The sequence below is a fragment of the Choloepus didactylus genome, chromosome 9 (assembly GCF_015220235.1).
Source record: "Choloepus didactylus isolate mChoDid1 chromosome 9, mChoDid1.pri, whole genome shotgun sequence".
Lineage (NCBI taxonomy): Eukaryota > Metazoa > Chordata > Mammalia > Pilosa > Megalonychidae > Choloepus > Choloepus didactylus.
In genome coordinates this window covers 43,386,059-43,408,129 of record NC_051315.1, presented here as the reverse complement: position 1 = coordinate 43,408,129, position 22,071 = coordinate 43,386,059, and the positions used below count along the sequence as shown (strand labels likewise).

Genomic DNA, 22,071 nt, shown 5'->3' with positions numbered 1-22,071 from the left:
ATTTCTTGCCAAAACCAGGCTGGGTTTCTGTGCAGGCATGTAGACTAGCTCCTAGGGTCCTAATAAAGGGTCTGAAGCATCTTTTTAAAAGGGTTTCTATTCTCTTGCACTTCCCAGACTGTCCAGCAGATGGCAATGCTCAGGGACTTAATCATCCTCAGAGGCTGCTTTGCCTCTGAGCACAGGCTGTGTCTACACAGGTGAGCTGAAACTGTGGGATTCCTATGCCCTCACTTTGCTGGCCAAAATCTGGCTTGAAGTGGGGCTATACCTGTGACAGAGTACTTCTTCAGCTGACCCAGTACTCCAGCAGTCCCCAAGGAAAGGAAATGGCCACCAGCTGCTGCCTCCCTCAAGGGCAGGGGAAAAGTTTTCAGACCCAGGGCTGGAAACACAGTCTCTGTTCACATTTTCTCTGAAATGCTAGTGAAAAATGAATTTTTCTTATATGCCACCAAGATTTGGGGGTTGTTTGTTACTGTGGTATAACTTAGCTTAAACTAACTGATAGAACTTTGTAAGCTCAAGGGATCTAAAACCTGACTTGGGTATGGCCTAAATACTCTACTGAAGGACTCCTGATTTCTGCAGGACTTACTAAAGACAGGCCATGAGTATGGGACTGATGATTGGTCTTCCTCCATGAGACTGAAGTTCAGCCTATTTCAGACCAGCCAAGCTGAATGCAGAACGGGATCACCTGAGATATGTTTAAAATAGGCCACTCTGGACTACTAAGATAGAGGCTCATTCAGCATGCTAAGTGGGTGTGGCTGGGTCATAGTGAAGTTGTTGGGAACTATCAAATGTATCTGTATTCTGGTAAAATGCCCTGAAATTCCAAAGCTGGAAATCATTTCTGGGATTGGAGTGGATACCTTGCTTTGGGATATCACAGCAGTTCCCAGTGGGGAAAGGATAGGAGGAAAGGAGAGAGAAGTTGGTGCTGTTGATCTGAAGGGTCCACTTCTGTTTTTCTTCTTTCCTTCCAACTCAAGATGATTCCATGATGGAATTACCAATCTATGGAGAAATTGTTTTACTTCTCCCCAAAGCAAGAAAACTCTGCATCTGTACTCGGAGTTTCACAGAGAAGAAGCTGAAGTCAAAATCTATCAGGGATCCAACTGCAGTTAAATGTTGATGGATTCAACAATTTGCAGCTGCCCTTCAAAGGATACAGGCTGTCATGGTTTCCTCCTGGAATGACTGCACTGGGAGCCTAAGTTAGCAGACCTAGGCTGTAAGATGTTATCTCAGTTGTGTTTCTAGGTAAACTGGAGTTGAAGGCAGTGCCTAAAGCATATTGGCAGTTGTCCACAGGAGTGCTGGAAATCATGCCTGTGATGCAGGCTGTCATAAAGGAGGCAATGGTCTCTACAGTCAGAGCTCTCATTGCCTCTGAGGTGATGTTCCACTTTCTGGAAGGAGCCAAGGATGTGAGTCCACTGATAACTATTCTGAGGGAACCAAAATTGGAAAAACCACAGAATACATATGTGGCAATTGTCTCAGAATGAATTGATAAATATTGCTGCTCACCATTCACAAATTTGGGTCCAGATGCTTCCCTCAAATTGACGAATTTTGAGAGGTGCTCATAAGCCACAAATCAACTGAAGAATGTCTTATAGCCTATGAGTTTGGCAAACATAAAGCTGTCTTGCCAGTCCACTCCCATCATGAATGAAAAGGGCATGAAGATGTAAGAGCATATTATCTCAAAACTCAGCTGTGAGTAGTCAAATATGTTGCTGAACCAGGACAGAGCTGAATTAAAAGACAGCAGAGCCAGGAAGGCAAGCAGATTCACAGTGAGGTTTGCCACCAGGCTAATGGATGAGGAGACTCCCTGCATTGCAGCTTCTAGGAGATTCCCCAAATCATCATCTTCCATTTTCACAGCATTCCTGAGGGTTATGTTAGGAGTTTCTGTCTCAGGCCAAAAGAGTTTAGCATAATCAGGGATGTGGGTGCTGACATAACTGAGATGGTTAACAAGTGGGAAGGTGAGACCTCAAAAGAAATGTATTCTCCTAAGATGCTTCCAGCAGTGGTAGAGAACCTGGTGGTCATGATGATGTGGAGTTTGGACCTGGTGACATATGGTAAATAGGGGCTGACCAGCAGTGGAGACTCAGTCTGTCCAATAAATATATTGCCAGCAGCAACTACAGATTCAATAGGAGATGAACGTAGAGTAACTCTCATTACCCATCCAACCTTTCTAATGATTCATTGCCTCAATCCAAGGAAGCACAGCATCAACATTACAGTGCTGAAGAAAAATACAACTGGTAGGACCTTAAATGCAAAGAAATGGTTTGTATATTTCTCAACAGAGACAAATGAAGAGCCAGAATCAGTGAAACCCAGGAAAGTCTGAACTTGTCTGCCCACCCAACTGAAAGTCATAAATCCAAACTTAGTCTTCAGAATTAAGAGACCAAAAAGGAAACTGTAAACCAATTCCCCAAAAGATAGGTCTCCAGTAAACTCTGATTGGATACTTGGAAAACAGAAATACCAGGATAACATACATTATAAGCCTACCAAAGGACACCAGCCAATATTGGCCCAATTTGGCAGTGTCAAGGATCAGCCAGAAAATAATCCCTAGGATTAGTGAGATCCAAACCCCTACTTCAGCCAGAACCAATGGCTATCCAGACGACTTTTAATGGGAAACAGGAATGCATCAATTTGAATTTCATATTTGGCCATCAAGTAATCCCAGACAACAAAGAAGATGACAATAATGGTAATCACAAAGAGAGGAAGGGCTCTGTGGAAGTTCCCCACACAAGCTGCTATCACCACACTCAGGTAGCCTACTAATAAAATGCCCCAGATGATATAGCAAAGGGTGGTTTTGTGTTTCCTACAAAAATCACAGACTGCATCAAACTTGTTTTCCAGGTATCCCTTTCGATGTGTGCCTTGGTCATCCTCTGTGTCTTCTTGTTTTTTGGAGATTCCTGCTCAATGGCAATGATACACTCTTCTCCCTGCTTGGTGTTTGCTTGATCTGTTTTGCACATCTCTACTCCTTAGCAAGTTGTTGTTTCTTGAGGTGTTCTTGTTTTCAAGAAAGTCTTCATCATTCTGGAAAACAGTGTTGCTATGGCCCTCAGATCTCGATGTTGTGGCACATCTCAGCTCCATGAGCTCTTGGCTTCCTGGTGGGCTCATTCTCACTCTGAATTCTTTCCAGATGTCTGGTCTGGAGGTCCCCTGTGCTGTTTAAACCACAGATGATCTCCAGGAATCCTGGGCCTCCTTCCTGATGTGTTCAGTGTAGACAGAATGTCAGCCTTGCTCCTAAGCTTGGATTTTGGATGTGGTAACTTATCCCAGAGTGACCAGCCAACTATCCAATGGCATATTTATTGTATTGGATCTCCTTCATGTGAGATCAATTATTTACACTCAGTGGATCTCATGTTTATTCTGGATTATGATTTGCTTTCCCTGACCATCATGCTTTTGCCATCACCATCCTCTCTAGATTTATTGATTGCTGGAAAAAAATTGCCTTCTGTCCTCTGCTCAACTTCTTGTTTTGTGGAAGACAGGGTGGGGATGGGGGCAGTTAGTGCAAAGCTGGTAAAGGGCTATGTTTTGACCAATGCTTATGCCTTACTTCCCATTTTACTTTCCAGTTTGTTTGTCTAGACTTCTCATCTGTGACCTACACTATACACTTGCTTTTTTACAAATGAGAACTCTTAGAACTATAGTGATCAAGTGGTCTATAATTTCATAATAATGTTAAAAAAAGAACAACAGAAGAAATGAAGCTATTCAGGGGTTATATACAACTTGTCTTTAAGTATCTGAATGAATAGGAAGTTGGAAGAGAGTTCAGACCTCTTCTATGTGATCAGACAACAGATTAAACAGATCGGTAAAAATTATTGGAAGGGAAATTGTAGTTTGTTGCATGGATGATCTTGATAATAATTTCAAAATTATGTGTTTATTAGTCCATCAAATATATATTTAGTATCCACATCACTAGGATACCAGTAAATATGACAGGATCCCTGCTTTAAAAAATCTTGGAGTCTTCAGAAAAGGCATGCTTATAAAGGTACAAGAGTATATACAGAGTATCAGGAAATATAAAATCTTGGGGAAACACAAGTGAGAGATTACTCAACTTCTTGTACACATGTGGAAAAGCTTTACTGAAGAAATGACAGTTGCACTGAGTGTTCAAGGGAAAAGTTATCCGGGTGGTCATTATGGCCCATTAGGTCGTGCTAGAGAAATTAAGTTCTACTAAAGCATAAGCATTAGTGTCAAAAGAGGAAATGGACAGACAGTATTTCATTTCAGAACCAATGAGCTTGGTTGATGGGACTGCCTTGTGACAGAGCGATTACCTCAGTATTGGACATATTGTTGCTTTGTCTTCTACTGTCCCTTTATGATTTTTTTCCAGTAGAGTTTATCCTCTTGGAAGAAAACTTTAGAAGCTCATGACTTCATCACTTGAAGGTTCCAATTTACTAATTAATAATATTCATTCAATTTGAACAAAAAATTCAGCAAATTAATGTTAGAGTACCTCTCTTTTCTATTTTGAGGACTGTGTCAGGTGATAACCTGGGTAAGGGAGAAGGAGACAAGGTCCCTCTTACATTTTTCCCCAGTTTTTGCTTCTTCCCCTCTTACATTTTTCTAAGAGAATGTGAACCAACCAGAGAGAAGGGGGGAAGGAGAAGAAGAATGCTCTTTCTTGGCCTGGCAGTTTTTTTTTTTTAAATTCAGTTTTATTAAGATACAGTCACATATCATACAGTCATCTGTGGTGTACAATCAACTGTTCACTGTACCATCATATAGTTGTTCATTCATCACCCCAATCTGTTTTTGAACATTTTCCTTGTTCCAGAAAAAGTAAAAATAAGAATAAAAACTAAAAGTAAAAAAGGACACCAAAATCACCCCCCAATCCCACCCTACTTTTCATTTAGTTTTTGTCCCCATTTTTCTACTAATCATCCATATACTGGATAAAAGGAGTGTGAGCCACAAGGTTTCCAAAATCATACTGTCACCCCTTGTAAGCTACATTGTTATATAATTGTCTTCAAGAGTCAGGGGTACTGGGTTGCAGTTTGATAGTCTCAGGTATTTACTTCTAGCTTTTCCAATACATTAAAACCTAAAATGGGTTATCTATATAGTGCATAAGAGTGCCCACCAGAGTGACCTCTCGATTCCAGTTGGAATCTCTCAGCCACTGAAACTTTATTTCGTTTCATTTCTTATCCCCCTTTTGGTCAAGAAGATGCTCTCAATCCCATGACGGTGGATCCAGATTCATCCTCGGGAGTCCTATTCTGCATTGCCAGGAAGATGTACACCCCTGGGAGTCAGATCCTACATAGTGGAAAGGACAGTGAGTTCACCTTTCAAGTTGGCTTAGCTAGAGAGAGAGGGCCACATCTGAGCAACAAAGAGGTACTCGGGAGACTCTTAGACACAATTATAACAGGTTTAGCCTCTCCTTTGCAGTATCAAGCTTCATAAGGGCAAGCCCCAAGAAAGAGGGCTCGGCATACCAAACCGCCAGCCCTCTTTGTTTGTGAGAACATCACCAACAATCCAGGTGAGGAAATCCAACACTTCCACATTTTCCCCCAGCTCCTCAGGAGGGCTCTGCATATATATTTTTATTTTCTGCTGAAATTACTTTGGGATGTGCCACTATTTCACACTAACCTAACAAACCTACCAGTTCTCACTTCTATTCAAAATTTCATATAATTATTGTGTTTGAACAAACCGTACAAGTTAAATCATTTAGGAAATATAGATCCTGCACCAAATAAACATCTCTTCCCTTGGTCTCTCATGGAAGTTGAAGTTTTAAAACACAGTCAGTATCATCCTTTACCTGTTGGCCCAATTTGCCCTAGTCCTGACCATATCTGCTTCATTCATATCTCTAATTGAAGTCTGGACTCTTTCTCAGCTTTTTTAACAGTTGCTGTATGTGCTAATACTGACATTCATATCTACTGAGCTCTAGCTCTGAGTTTCAGGTGTAACCCAGATACCCAAAGTTCCAGGGATTGATCAGGTTATACACAAAGGGATCAGCATCTCACAATTTGGAGAGAGTCATTACAATTCAGGAATAGATATGACTGCTGTAAGAGCTTACAATCTAGGGACCATTACAATAAACATTCCCCTGATAAGCTGTGCTCTGAGATTAAATTCTGAGTTTTACACGTGGTCATTAGTCCATATTGGTGAGGCATTATAGTGTTTGCCTTTGTTTCTGGCTGTCTACAGGATCCATTCATCTCATTGCGTGTCTCACAGCCTCACTCCTTCTCGCAGTTGCTCAATATTCCATCGTATGCATACACAACAGTTCATCATTCTGTTCTTCAGTTGATGTACCCTTAGGCCACCTCCACCCATTGCAATAATGCCTCCATAAACAGCAGTGTGTAAATGTCATTCATGTCCCTGCTCTCAGATCTTCCAAGTATACACCGCTTAATGAGGTTGCAGGACCTTATGCACCCACATATTTAGCTTCTTGTGGAACCACAATACTGTCCTCCAGAAAGGCTACACCATTCTCTGGCAGATGTTTTAAACTGACACTTGCTTTTGTGGATAACTTCATGGCTTCCATAGAGATTTCCCAATAGTTATAATTTCTCATGTGCAGTTCCATGGCCTAGGTGGGTGTATTTTATTCTAATGGCTGATCTCTCCATCCTCCATGTCTGAAATTTGGAGATCCACCTCCAGTTTCTCTATAGAAGCTTTCGTTGTCCTCTAGGCAGCCACATTGGACATGATCTAGGCTGATCATTGAAAGAGCTCTCTTTTGTGACTCACCCCACATCTGCTCCATGGGGAAACCCTTGCATATTCTTTGCCTGGACAAAATGTAGTTTTGCAGGCCAATTCCAACGCAGCAGCAACTATCCTTTATGCTGCCACCCAAGGAGCTCAGCAGTCTCTCTCTTATCCTTGAGATATCCCTGGAGAGAATGGGAACCTACCACCCCTCCCCCAACTGCTCACAACTTCAAAGGAGACATGACAGCTTTCAGTGTCCTCTCTATGAAGCTCTTCTTAGAAGGCTTGAGATGAAAGTTAGCTATGTCCGTTCTTCTCCTTTGTATGAGTGGGGAGAGCAAGGGAACCTGTAGCACATCAGCAATAATTTGTTGCAATTCCTTTGGAATGCAGCATTTATTATATCTTGTTACCTGGGCAGAAACTTCAGTTGTAACATCTTGCTTCACATATTTGAGGATTTCTAAAGCATTTCTTCAAATTTATAAAAATATTGAAAAGTAAATGTACATTATTTAATTGGTATTGAATATCAAATACCTCTATATTAGATTATTTTTATAAGACAGAATTATTGTATTGGTCTATAGTACAATTTAGTAAAATTAGTAAGACTTTCAGAATCAGACACATTCCTGAGTTCAAATTTATCTTCTTCAAAATAGTTTCCCTACTGCATCTCTTAATCTCCCTCAAATCCACTTCCATAGAGTAACTAACCATAGTTGCAGGTTACTGGCCCCAGTGACCCCAGACTAAAACTTTCATTGGTCTTAGAATAAAATCCAAACTCTTCATCATTTACCCTTCCGGTCCTCCCCATCCCTATCCCATCCCCTTCTTTTCATACTGTGTTCTGGCAAAACTGATTTCTTCATGTTTCTCAAATCAGTCTATTAATCTCTTTCTTGTTCTCAGTCCTTAGTTGTGCTCTTCTATCTCTTTGGAATACTTTTATCAACCCTATCAGTCCCCTCCCTCCTTTCATTTGCTGATTCTTTCTCATTCTTCAGTTTTTTTTTTAATAATTTAGTTTTAATTGCAGTAAAACACGCATAACATAAAAATCATTTTAATCATTGTAACTGTTACCATCCTGTAGCATGTACCTGTACTTCACTTCATTTTATGGCTGAATAATATTCCTTGGTGTGGATAAACCACATTTTGTTTATCCATTCATCTGTCGATGGACATGGGTTGCTGCCACCCTTTGGCTATCGTGAATAAGTTGGGATGAACACTGATGTACAAATATCTGTCCAAGTCCCTCCTTTCAATTCTTTTGGGAATATGCCTAGTAGTATTGCTGGGTCATATGGTAATTCAATGTTTAACTTTCTGAGGGAACACCAATCTGTTTTCCACAGTGGCTATACCATTTTATATTCCCATCAGCAATGTATAAGAGTTCCTATTTCTCTGCAACTTCACTTTCTATTTTCAGTTTATTAAATAATAGCCCTCTCAGTGGGTATGAAGTGGTATCTCATCATTTTAATCTGAATTTCTCTAATGGCTAATGATGTTGAGCATCTTTTCATGTGCTTTCCAAGTCCTTGGCCCATTTTTAAATTTGTTGTTCTTTTATCTTTCTTGAATTGTAGGAGTCCTTTATGTATTATACATATTATCAGCTATATTGTTTCCAAATATTTTCTCCCAGTCTATAGGTGGTCTTTTCACTTTAGAATGAAGGATTTACTTCTGCCATTTAGCTATTTTTTGTGTGTGTACATCTTGTATGTTTTTCTTCCTCAATTTCTCCATTACTGCCTTTTTATTTGTATTTAGTTACATTTTGGTAATGTGCCATTTTGAGTTCCTTCTTATTTACTTTTCTCTATATTTTTTAGCTATTTCCTTAGGGTTAACTTCGTAATTATAATTAACATCTTAAACGAATAACAACCTAGTTTGACTAATACCAACCTAAGTTTCAGAAATATACAAACTTTCCACTCCTATATATCTCTATCTCTTCCTCTTTATATTCTTATTGTTTCAGATTACATTTTTCTATATTGTATGTCCATTAACATAGATTTTAAATGTTATTTTACAGATTCACCTATTAAGTCACATGGGGGGAAACTTACAAACCAAAAGTAAAACACTATAGGATTTTATATTTAGCCATGTAGTTACCTTTACTAATTGTTTTTCTTAGCTAAAGCAGCTGGAATGCAATATATCAGAAATGAGTTGGCTTTTACAATGGGGATTTATTAACCTACAAGTTTACATTTCTGTGGGCCTGAAAATATCCAAATCAAGGCATCAACAGCAATGCTTTCCTCCTGAAGATCAGCTACTGGCAATCCTCTTGCTCCTCTGTCACATGGCCAGGTATGTGGTAACATCTTTCTCCCTTCTCTCCCAGGTTTCATTGCTTCCAGTTCTGGCTCCAGTGGCTTCCTCTCTTTTTCTGTGGTTTCTCTCTGTTTTCTATTTATCTTCCCTCAGCTTCTCTGGCTTTTCTCTCTGACCTTCTCTGGCCTTTTCTGGTCTTCTCTCTGTCTTTTATCCTTTTATAAAGGACTCCAGTAAGAGGAGTGATACCCACCCCAAATGAGGTAGATGACATCTCAATTTAAGTTAAGATCTTACTCACAATGGGTCCACACCATGGGAATGGATTACCTTTAAGAACATGGCTTTCTGGGATACATACAGCTTCAAACCATCACACTAATATTCCTTATCTCTTCTTATGGCTTTGAGTCACTGTCTAGAGTCCTTTTATTTCAGCTGGAAGGACTCTTTTAGTATTTCTTGTAGGATGGTTGTTCTGGCAACAAACGCTTTCAGCTTTTGTTTACCTGTAAATATCTTAATTTACCTTTCAATTTTGAAAGATAATTTTTCCAGATATAGAATTCTTGGTTAAGTGTTTTGTTTTTTCTTTCCTTTAAAGACATTAAATATGCTATCCCATGGTCTTCTGGACTCCATGGTTTATGATGAGAAATCTGTTGTTAATCTTATTGGGGATCCCTTTATGTAACAAGTTGCTTCTTTCTTACTATTTTCAAAACTCCTTTTGAGCTTTGACAATTTCACCATAATATGTCTTTGTGCAGATCACTTAGAATCTTTACTGCTTGGAATTTCCTTTATAATACTTGCTCCCATATGTAATCATCTAGACATCCTTACTTTTTTACTGTTTGTCTACCCCACTAGATTTTTAGCTCCTGAAGGCAAAGGCTATATCTATATAACTAGCACTTAGCTCAGGGATTGACAGACAGTGATCAACATATATTTTGGTATAAATAATTGACTGAACAAAACATATGACAAATACCATCTAATTGGCACTGGGAATCAATATGCTAGACAGTGCTAAGTCATATAAAATGAAATGAAGCAAGGTAACAGGATAGGGAGTCAGAGTGGTTGTTACTTTACATAGTGTGGCCATCAAAGAGCTCTTCAGATAAGGTAACATTGGATCAGAGACATAAAGGAAGTAAGGATTCAAGCCATAGCCCATCTGGGAGAAGTTCTAGGCAGAAGGGATATTAAGTGAAATGTTCTGTGGCAGAAGTATATTTGGCCAAGGGTGGAATAATCCAGCAGAGAAATGATTGGTAGCATAGAGAAGGTTAGAAGTGGCTGGAGTTTGGATATCTTTTGAATATATGGCTGACAGGATATGCTAATCAATTGGATATGAGATGCTGATGGATGTGAGATGTGAGTTAAAGAGAACAGTTAAGGATAACTCTGCTTGTGTAATGGAAGAATGTCATTGCCACTTAATTTTGTGATGACTGGGAAAGAACAGGTAGCAGGAGAGGATAGCCAAGAAATCAAATTTAGTGTTCACTCTTGGAGAACCTAGTTATTTTCTAAATCCTTCTAAGTCACCACATTCTAGTCTCATGCTTTTGCCTATGTTTTGTGTGACTTATCTATAATTATTTTTTTCTGGATTGGTCAGGCTATCTCAGGGGTTAATGAGCTGCCTACTGCTATCAATTCAACAAACCTTCATGAACTGACTGGCAGAATCACCTTGAGGGGACTCTAGTAAGGTGATTGTATTGCATATGGTCAGGTAAACTTGAAATTTTGTAAGATTCAGAGGAAGATCCTTTCTTTCAGCTTCAATTTTAGAGATGACAAAAGTCTATTGTCATCAATTCTGGAAGATTCCCAAGCCAAAGTAATATGTAAACAAAGATTAGATTAATTTGCCAAACCGTCAGGAATATTAGAATCATCTGGCTTCTTGTTTGTTTTGAGACTGAGTCAGCCCAGTTGGTTATTCTGATGACACTGAGGCTGAAGTTGAGTGTTTGATTCCTATAGATGCCACTTTGTTTTATTCTGGTCCAGGAGCATAGACCAAATCTCTGATTCCCATCAGCAGTCCCTGCAAATGCACTCACCTGGTACAGCCCAAATTACTGGATTTTAAATAATTTCTATGCAAATTACAAGAAACTCAATACAGTTAGGACTTCCCTTCTTTGCCAAGGTATAGTTTCCATAGATTTTTAAGGTCTAAAATAAGCCCTATATATTTAATTTCCAAAATGAAGAGTCTAAGAACATTTTACGGAAGGGTTAATCACTTCTTCAAAAAATACTCCCACCATAATCACAATTTATTCTTAAAAACTAAAAATATGTATGTTTTCCTGGGTGTTTAGTGTGCCTGCATTCATTGTCAAAAATTGTAGCCTAGATAGTCTTTCCATATGAGCTCTTGCCAATTATCTCTAAGGCATTTGGGCACCCTTGGAAATAATAATTGATGGTAATTATTTGACTGAGAACTATTTCATCATAGGACTGCTTATTTACTTTAAAAAAGTCTTTCAAGTGACTTGTTCCATCTCCTCTGCTACTCCTCTCCAGCTAAATCTATTTAAGTTTATATTTCCATAGCAAAGGGTATTTGTGAAGCAATTTTTTTCTAATAAAAATTTAACTTGAATGATCTCTGTAATCTGTTGACTGGGCCTTTAAAAATTGATGTCTCAGGAGCCTGTAAAACTAAATCAGAAGGAAGGAGGCTTTGCTGCCTTTCAGAATTCCAAAGGTCTGGCCCACAGCTCTATGGGGTCAGGAGGTGGGATTAACCTCTCACATCCTAGTAATGGTTTTAGAAGGACTCTGAAAATTCACTGATGATTAAAAACACCCAACTGACTGGCACTCAAGAAGAATGTGGAAAGTAAATTGCATTTGTTTAACTGCTATATCTAATGGTGCTAGGCCAAGCTACCTCAGCCACAACCAGAGAATTGATTAGAGATGTATCTATCATCTCTCCTTCTCTCTCATTTGTCATCTGTCTATCTCCCCTAATATAACTATGTTAATTTTGCCCCATAAAAAAGGAGTCTTTCATGTCATCTAGTCCAATTACCTGATTTGCGAGGGGAGGGGGGATTTAAGACACAGAGAGATTGTGTGTCCCACACTTAGAAAATATATAGAATACTGCATTTAATTGCCTCCGCAATGCCAAGACTTAAAGAGCCAACTCTGAATTATCCAAGTTTAAAGTATGTAGAAGAACAAGATTTCATGTTGGGTTTTCATAAATTCATCTGTATAAACACCAATTTATTTTGTGCAGTCGATGAAAAGCAAAATAGTAAAATAGCTCACTCTGTAATCCTATGCTTTTCTTTTTGTGAAATGTACAAGTAAAATATGATTATAGCATAGATTTACCTTTCTTTTAAGAAGGTGAAATTTTACTCTTCTACAATTTGGTAGTAGGTTATACATTTTTTTTTAAATGCTGTTTTGGCCGTCTTCAAAGTTGCCTTCTTCTGTTTACCAGTAGTAGGTATTAAGGGTGTAGGGGAGTCAAAACCAATTATAATATTGAACATACCTTTTATTAGTCTATGACTCAACTAAGAACTATCATCTGCGTAAAGAATAAGCATCTTAACATATTCTACAATGTACTATAAAATATTTTAGTGAAGAATTATTCTGCATGACCACTGCTCTTCTCCCAGAGGGTAGTTTATGGTGTTGAGAACCTCAGTTATCTCTTTCCATCAATTATGAATATTAATATGAATTATGATGACTATGGAAAGTAATAACTATTCTCATATTAACATAATTTAATTTTGTTTTGTTCAGTCAGTCAGGACTTACATTCTCTACCCTCAACTACTATGGCTAACTGTCCAAGTAGAAGATTAATTTTTAATTGGGAATGTGGTAGTTTGAAGCTCTTATATACCCCAGAAAATATCATGTTCTTTTAATCCATTCCTGTGGGTGTTGACCTATTATGGGTAGGATCCTTTTGATTAGGTTATTTCAATTGAGATGTGATCCACCTTATTTAAGATGGGTCTTGATCCTCTTACTGGAAACTTACGAGGATAAAAGACAGAAAAAAGCCCCAGAGAAATTTAGAGAAAAGCTGGCAGAACCTAAGAGCAGTCCCACAGAAAACAGACAGGAAGCCACTGAAGGCAGAAGCTGAAAGCAATGAAATCCAGTAGTGGAGGACCAGCTGAAGCTGGCCATGTGAATTCCCATGTGATAGTGGTGTCCCAGATGACAGCAGCCTGTCTTCAGAGTTCAGGTATTGTCCTGCTGATGCCCTGAGTTGGACATTTTTCACAGCCTCTGAATGGTAAACTTGTAAGCTAATAAGTCCCCATTGAAAAGCCAACCCATTTCTGGTATGTTGCATTTCGTCAGCTTTACCAAACCAAAACAGGGAGTGAGAGGAGGTGAGTAGTGAGGCCATCAAAATCATTGTTTAAAAAAATATATTTCTTCATTCTACCACTAGGAAAAGTGTTCTGGCAGGCCAGAGAAGGGGAGTGGGATCATGTATTTTCGATAAAAGGTGATTTTGATATAGGCCCCCAGTTATGAATCACTAAGGAAAAACCTAACAACATCAGGGAATTCTAAAACCGAGAATGGTAGCATGAGTTCATCAATGCTTAAAAATATATCTAAGCTTTGTCTATTTGTCTATTTTCTCCTGGCATTCAAATACTGCCAATTAATTAAGTAATTAATATTTATTTAAAGCACAAAAGTGTTTATTTACCCAAAATCATTGTATAGGTAATAGAACCCAAACACCATGGTTTTCCATGTAGTGTCTAAGTCAGCATTATGGTGTTGCTTTTAGATTGATTCTGTTATTTTAGATTGAACTAAAAAAATGCTATTTCAAACTAGTTTTGATATGGCAGTTCTCTAACAAGTCTACTTCAAAAGCACCACCAACTGTATTAATTTGGGCAAACAGTTATCACTACCACTCATCACTGTGTCACAAATATGTCCTAATATAAGAATCACCTCAGCCCTATTGCATCAGACACTCTGCAAAAGAAGCCATAAAAATATTAATTTTTAACTAGTGCCCCTTGTGGTTTTTATAACCAGGGAAATAATGAACAAGACCATAAATTCCTCAAGAGTGGAAACAATTGAGTGTCCAAAATTACACTACTATTTGTTTGAAGAAAGAATGAAACAGTGCATTGGAAGCAGGGATGATGGAATGAAAGACTGAATGAATGAATGAATGAATGGACACATGGATTACATATATATTAAATAAATATCTGCACCCTTAATTTAGTTGGTTTATTTAGCCCTTTATTTTGAGAGATGTGTTGAACATACCCAACATAAAAGAAAAGAAAAGAGAAAAGAAAAGGAAAGGAAAAGAAAAGAAGAGAAAAGCAGGTCCACACATGTAACTAAGAAGGGATTGTGCTGGAGATGAGCTTCTGAGATGATGTGGGAACTAAGATGCAGAATCTTCTACCATTAAGCAGCTTTGGCTTCTGGGTAGTAAGCTGTTGGAGGAATCAGAGAAACACTCTGCAAAGCTGAGAACTGTTAGATTATATTATTTTGAGCAGCACTAAAAGATCAGTTTATTAATTAGAGAATTTGTTTAGAATTATGTGTATGCATGTGTATTTGCTCACTGATTTTTAGAAAGATATTTCTTGTTTATCAATACAAATAACGTACATTATGAGTTTCTTTTTTTTTAGATAAACTCACTATAATTCTAGTTTCTAAGAAATCTAAAAGATTATTTTTAAAATAATATGCTATCACTGTGGCATGACTTTTCTCAGTTTGTGTAGTAGAATACAATGAAAAGCTTGGTGTGCTTAAAAACAAGAATGCGTACACTTGTGTATACAGGAGTTTTCAGGAATGTCTCCAAATGTAGGAGGGAAGAAAGGAGGGAAGGAGAGAAGGGAGGAAGAAAGGGAGGAAAAGATAAAATACATTGAGGAAGAAGGTAGCAGTTTTAGGACAGAGGGCAGGTGTTTCCCAGATCATCAAAGTAGGTGAGAAATGAGGCAGAAAACTGCTACTGAAGCCTGCCTAACTCTCCTGATCTGTCCCTCGGCTTCGATTACCTTACCGGACAACACAATGCCTTCAGCTTTTGCTTTCTTTCTGATGTGATTCCATGTAAGAGATCCAGCATCTCCCTTTTTGTGTCTCTTTTTTCTTGTTGTCTGATGGCTCTTGAACCTGCTATGCTGCCATGGGAACCTGCAGGAGACAGTAGGCGCCCATTACATTTATTCCCTTTCATCCCTTTTTGAAAATGAATTAAGTGTTTTCTGTTTAGGTTGGCATGAAAAATGTGCTCTGACTCCAGATTCTTAAAATTTGCACATTCAAGATACTTAATTTAGCATTGGAAAGTAAGAAATATGTGACTGCTAACAGTATGAACCTTGAAAACGGTACCAGAAAATCTTGGTCATTAGCAAATATTTACACAGTTTTGATCCCTGTCAATATTCTGTTTATTCTGTTAATGAGAAATAGCTGACATTAAAATTAACAGGCAGTATAAGTATCATAGTGAGTAAGAGGGTAGGCTCTAAAATCAGACATACCAGGGTTCAGATTCCAGCACCATTACAATATGTGACTTCAGCAAGTTATTTTACTTCCCTAAGCCTTAGTTTCCTGATCTGTAAAATGGACTGCCAGAGATTACACAAGGTTGTTTATGTAAGATGCTTATGACAGTGTCTGCCACAGTAAGTGTTCAATAAATATTAGATATCATTATTATTAACAAAATGCTCTCTCCAGCAGGGGCTTATTGGAGAGTACCACTAAAGGAGGTAATTGTGCCTACTGGAGATGCAATGTTTTTGAATCTGTCAAAAATTACACACATACCCTCTCTCTGATTTTTAAAACCATTAACCTGAAATTAAATACCTTACAAGAAAATAACCATGCTTAACTGATGTACAAATATGATGAATTCATTTCCTAAGAATCCTCCAAGTAAGATAAGGAAAGACATTTTTAAAAAGTAGAAAGATAATGCTGATAAGAATAACTACTTTTAAGGTTACATCTTGGGATACAATAAAGTCAAACAACTTGGATTTTTCATAATACAATGTACATGATTTGAACAAGAAAATAGTCTCTTATACATGGGCATTACCTTGATTTATTCCAGATATCACTAATCTTAATTAAAGTATTCTTTCATGAGAGTTTTTCTGTTTCTCATACAAAGAACAGGTATCCTGTTAAAACATGCACTATACACTTAAGGTTTTATTTTATATTTTATATACAGCGTAGTGCTGCTACAAAACCGGTTTTTATGTCATTCATAAAGAGAAGTGAACTGAGAAAAATAGGGATTTTTTTGCCTTTTAATGCTATTACTATGATAGTTCAGTTCTGATACTTACCATATCTAATTAGTAAATTGCACAAATACAACAGGAGTTTGAATAACATGCTATGAATTTTCATTTGTACACATGTGGCTTTTGGAGCTCTGCCATTTCCTGAAATAGGAAGATTGTTCTGAATAGTAAACAGTAAGATTTTCTGTTTTAGCTGCAACTTTAATTGTATCTGGCTTGAGAAATATGATCAAATTATCTAATCAAAATCTTTGACACCATCAATGGGCTTTTTAAAAATAAAGACAATATTAAAATGAAGCCTGTGAATTAATCTCGTTATCTGCATCAAATTGATTTGAGGACTAAAATAGGGCTTGTGCCTGGCAAAGTTTAGATTTCAAAGATGTTGTTGACACACACATTTTTCTGTTCCATGGTGGTCTTTGGATTAATTTCAAATCTGATATTTAAAATGAAATAAAATGAAGACTAAGTATCTGATCCTAAAGCAGTCATTTTCAGTTTCCTCCATCTTAATGAGATGGGATGATTTTGTATGAGTGCGTGTCAGTGTGTATAATACATTATATATATTATAAATGCAAATTTCTTCATAAGGCTATATATGTTTATATACATTATATAGGAATATAAGATATTAACAAACATTTCTATTAAGGACTTGTGTGTGAGGTGTCTTGAGAGTAAAATCTCTCTAATTTCTGTCAATTTGATCTTCAAAATGTTTTCCATTTTTACCAAAATGTCAAATTATTTTTGGGGTAAAAGAGAAGGCACTCCTTGTGGACTGCCAGATTGTATACCTGACGGTGAAAAACTGCCAAATTCTAAAAGCAGACAGAACCCAACTTCCCATATTCATGAGAAGTATTTATCCCAACCAGAAAAGATGTGCAGGGTTATAACACCTTGAATTTATAATAATTTAGTTATCAAAATACTTTCATTATTCCCTTTCAACAATCCAATGAAAGGCCAGACAAAGAGAATCATTTTACAGATGAGAAAATGGGGATCTGTGAAAATGTAAAAGCTTGCCAAAGCTGGCATGACTAATAAATGTGGCAGAGATAGGAACCAAGTTACCAAATTTCGGTTCCAGCATTCTTTTACCATGTCATCCTGCCTCCTGACAATTTGCGTGTACAAAGGAACTACTTACTTCTGACTAGCTACCACTTGAGAGAGTCTTGGGTTAACCCCAAATTAACTGACTTTAAAAATCAATAGTATTATTCTTGTACTTTAGAGATTTTACTGAAATGCATTATAAATCTAATAATTAGTGATTATTTCTATCTCAGCCCACTTCCTTTTAGATAGAAAATTATCAAGGTAATTTATGCAAATAAAATTCAGCAGTATTTGCACATGCACCCCTGTAATTTATGACAATAATTTTTGTCGAATTTGCAATCTTGCTAATAGAAACTAAGTTTCCAAAGCCATCCACTTTTTTTTTTCCTAATTTGTCTAAGAGCACACTGTTTTACTTCAAGGCAATTTAAAAACAGAGTTGTAAACATGTAGGTTGCAAAAAAATGACCATTGTTTATTATCATGATTGTAATAGAATTATTTGAATTTATTTTTTAAAGTTCTGTGAGAAGTTAAAATGGAGTTAATAAACAATTATAACAGTGGCTTGGGTGGTTTATCTGCTTTCTTATCAAAAAAATTTTTAGGATTAAAATCATCTCAGTGTGCTGAACAAAACCAGTTCAGCCAAGTTTGATTGACAGAAATACTAAAAATTATATTATATGTAATTTTCAGACAAAGTTCTATGCCAAGCAAAGGCACTCTCTTTTGCCTCAGGGTGCTGATAGAAACAGCTCTATTCACAAGTTTTGATGCAATGTATCTCTTGCAAGCTTCTGAGATAAATTTAAAATCGATGTTCCAGAAATGTAGAGCTAAAGCTAGTCTATGTCCTGGGTGAATGTGTGTGTGTTTGTGTGTGTGTGTGTGTGTGTGTGTGAGAGAGAGAGAGAGAGAGAGAGAGAGCGAGAGAGCGAGAACGACCAGAGCATATACACTGTTAGAGCGTAAATCATACCCACATACCCATATCATTTCTTTAGGATACTCAGGGCAGAACAATCCTTCGGCACAGCAGTCTTTTAATGTAGGCCAAATCATTTTTTCTACAAATAATAAGTTTCCTTTTATTCCACAAACAAAATGTATATTTATGATAAATTACATTGTTTAAAAAGTGTCATTTAGATATTTTTACTTTGGTGTAGTATCCTAAAACTTTAATTTGTCACATGAACAATTTGAAAGAGAGAATTCACCAGAGTGCTGGTGGAATCAGTAGGTTTCATTTGCAATATCAAAATTTATTAGACCACACTGTAAGTTATGAAACCACACAAATAAAACACTGAGATGGTTCCCTTCCATTCATAATTTAAGTAGTGAAATACACTCTCTCAGGAAACATAAACTTGAATACAGACAAATTCTGAATCAGGAATATTTTACTTTGTGACTCTCAGATGAATAAAAAGAATCTGAGATGGCTAGAAAGTAAAAGGAATTATTTGAAAATGTTGGCCTAAATATAAATATTTTTCTTTTAACAGTCATAAGGTATGAATATTTCTGAATATACTAATAATGCATTATTTTAAAAGGTAGAAAGATATTTCAAATTTGGGCTTAAAAATCTTGATTCTAGGCATTTTGTCAAGAAGTTTATTTATAATTTGTGAAATCCATATAAATTTCAGTAATATGACAGTTAAAAATCGTGGCTAGTAGGATCTACCTTTTCTTTTAGGCAACTGAAGATTGAAAACCTAGACCAGCCAGTACTACTCATTTTCCACTTCTCTCTTGCCTGTTGTAATGGCAGGTCAACAGAAGTTTGCATTACATAAGAAATTCCTGCAGAACTTCTTTTATACTCAGTACCTATTCGGAGACAAAATTACGTTTTCCTCAATAATACTAGTTTGTTTACATTGAAAATGGCCTTAATGTTTACATAAATGTCATTACTCAATAGTTCATAGCAAAGTCTTAACTGGGTAGATTATTTTGCTGTACACTCTGCTCCGTGGTTTCTTTGCTTTCTTGATAGGAAATAAAAGTAAGTGTTCATAAGGCTTTTTCAGGAGGGACATAAAGAGTTAATTTTCAAGACTCATGGGCAGGTACCGAGTTGTGGGGAGGGGGGGCATTTGAAAAAGAACAAAGTAACAATCCTAGTCAGAAGGTGTATACTACAGCTATATTGCAATCTGCCAAAACAACTGTGCTTTATTATCTTAATAAAACAAAATATCCTTTTGTGATGTGAGCAGGTATTTTCCAGTATCCCTTCTGGGTAAATAGACGCCAATACAGACAATGGATTGTAACTACTCCTGCAATATGTAAATACGATGTGCAGTAATCAAACACACAGAGTGTTTGGGTGGTTTAGGTGTGTGAGCTGGGTACAATTTACAATGCATTTTGAATTCGTATTCATTTAAAAATAGTACGGTATTGCTTTCTGATAGTGTTCGTAAAATGTTCATAATGGAATGATTTAGCTTCCCCAGTGGGTTTTCATTTAGAACAGGAAAAGTGCTAGATTATGATAACATAAGAAAACAAAGCTAAGGTCTATTCTAGGGAAGAAAATGGGTTGCTAGTCTTATCGAACTGGTCTTGTTGATCTTAAAGAAATAAATAAAGAAAAAAAGAAGAACCTCTTTCAATAGAAATGCCACTTAACTTGATTTATAATGTGCAGCATTAATGGAACTGAATCATAAAATATCATGTGGTAGCTTTGCCCTGTATGTCCCGTGGCCTTCATTAGCTTACAGGAGGCTCAGTGGAAATCTGAAAATGCTAACAGATAAATGATAGAAATCGGTTATGCTGTACTCTGGTTTTCCTTTAAAGTAACGGTAATAAAAGTTTTAGTTTAGGCACCCATTTATGAGAAGAAAGTAAAGAGTTGGGCGGAATAGCGGATGCCAAGATATAGCAAGCAATGTTTAAAAGAAAGAGTCCTGACTGTAAATGTGCACAATATTCCACATTATATACACGTCATTTCTGAGTACTGTTGGAACGTTGCGGTGTCAAATCTGTATGACAGATTGAGGTGAAAGCTGGGAAGAGAGAGCTTGTGAAAAAACAGCTTTGACTGAGTAGGGCATCCTATAGGATTTATCCTGTAGGCTATAAGTAACCAGTTTCATCACATAAAAGGAGGAGTAGAACAGGGGTAATTGTCTACTAATTTAACTAACTCATTTGGTCATTGTATTATTTGAATAGTAGTCAAGTGTAATAGTGCCATCTAGTGATCAGATTCTAAACTGACCTTTTAACTTTTAAATCCTGGTAAGGTGAGAAGGCAAGTGTTTAGCTATTATATAGCATTTTAACTTGATATTCTATGAAATAATAGAACACTCCCTATATTCTCTTTAGTGTTAGATAAATTATCCATACCAAGAAACAAAGATAACAAAATGAACCCCTCCCCGCACCTTTTTTGCCTTTTTATTAGCTTCCATTTTATATGGGGAGTCCATTTCAATCATGAAACATCCTGTGCAGTTCCATCAGCTCGTGAACCTGCATTTATAGAATGTCTGGTATTTGCTCACTCAGTAGATCTTTACAATCATCTGTGCTGAAAGCATACCTTTTATTTAATTGTTTCTTTTCAAAAACAGTCTTCATAAAACCATAACTAACCAAACTATCATTATATACCTTCTTTTTTCTTTCTTTTTTTTTGACCTTGTCAGGTTTGTTTTCGTTCTCACCATTGTTCTTCTAAAGAACAGAGGTCGGAATTCTTCAAGATCATAATTCATGACGTGTCATAGTAATGATCACTTACATGGTCCTACACAAACACTAAACTATGTTACAATTTTATAGGAAGAACATGGATTTACCATAATATGCATTTCAGTTGTAACTACCTGCCTGAAATTTTGACAAAAGTGATTGAGAACAAGGACCGAATACCGTGGGAATGAATTCAAGGATTAGCTTGGCTTTGAGTTAAGGCTTGAACTCAAGAGCCAACTTCTTGGGCCTCAGTTTCCTCTGGAAAGTGTGTCCCTGTACAAAAGAATCTCCAATGTCCTTTTCGACTACAAACATGAGACTCAAGTAGCTGACAATAAATTTTTTTCTAAATTAAAAGAAGAGAAGAAGTGAACTTGTTTCACTGACTCATCTTTTTGGTACACAATATGACTTTGAGTTCTTACTAATTTGAAATTTAACAAAATGTATTTTTTGACAGATTATTCAGAATGCTTTCTGCATATCTTGTACAAGCAGTAAGCAGAAGGTAAGGTATTAAGATATGAAGAATGAAAATATATGTCAAATTATTCAAATTAATGCTCCAGATAAATTTTATATCAACTACATCCCAAAGAGTTTTATGTAAACATATGACAAAAAATGGCAGAAAATAATGCTATAAAGATACGGCATGCCCCACTTTCTCTCCACTTAATAATCAGTAATTATTTTGTACCCTTCTTTCCCTTTCATGAGGAAAACAATCCTACATTTG

General features: G+C 36.9%; 1 pseudogene; it reads right to left on the bottom strand.

The window, feature by feature from the left end:
• Positions 1-1,105: 1,105 nt before the first annotated feature.
• LOC119543719 lies at positions 1,106-3,192 on the bottom strand (annotated as a pseudogene).
• Between the last annotated feature and the right edge of the window lie 18,879 nt (positions 3,193-22,071).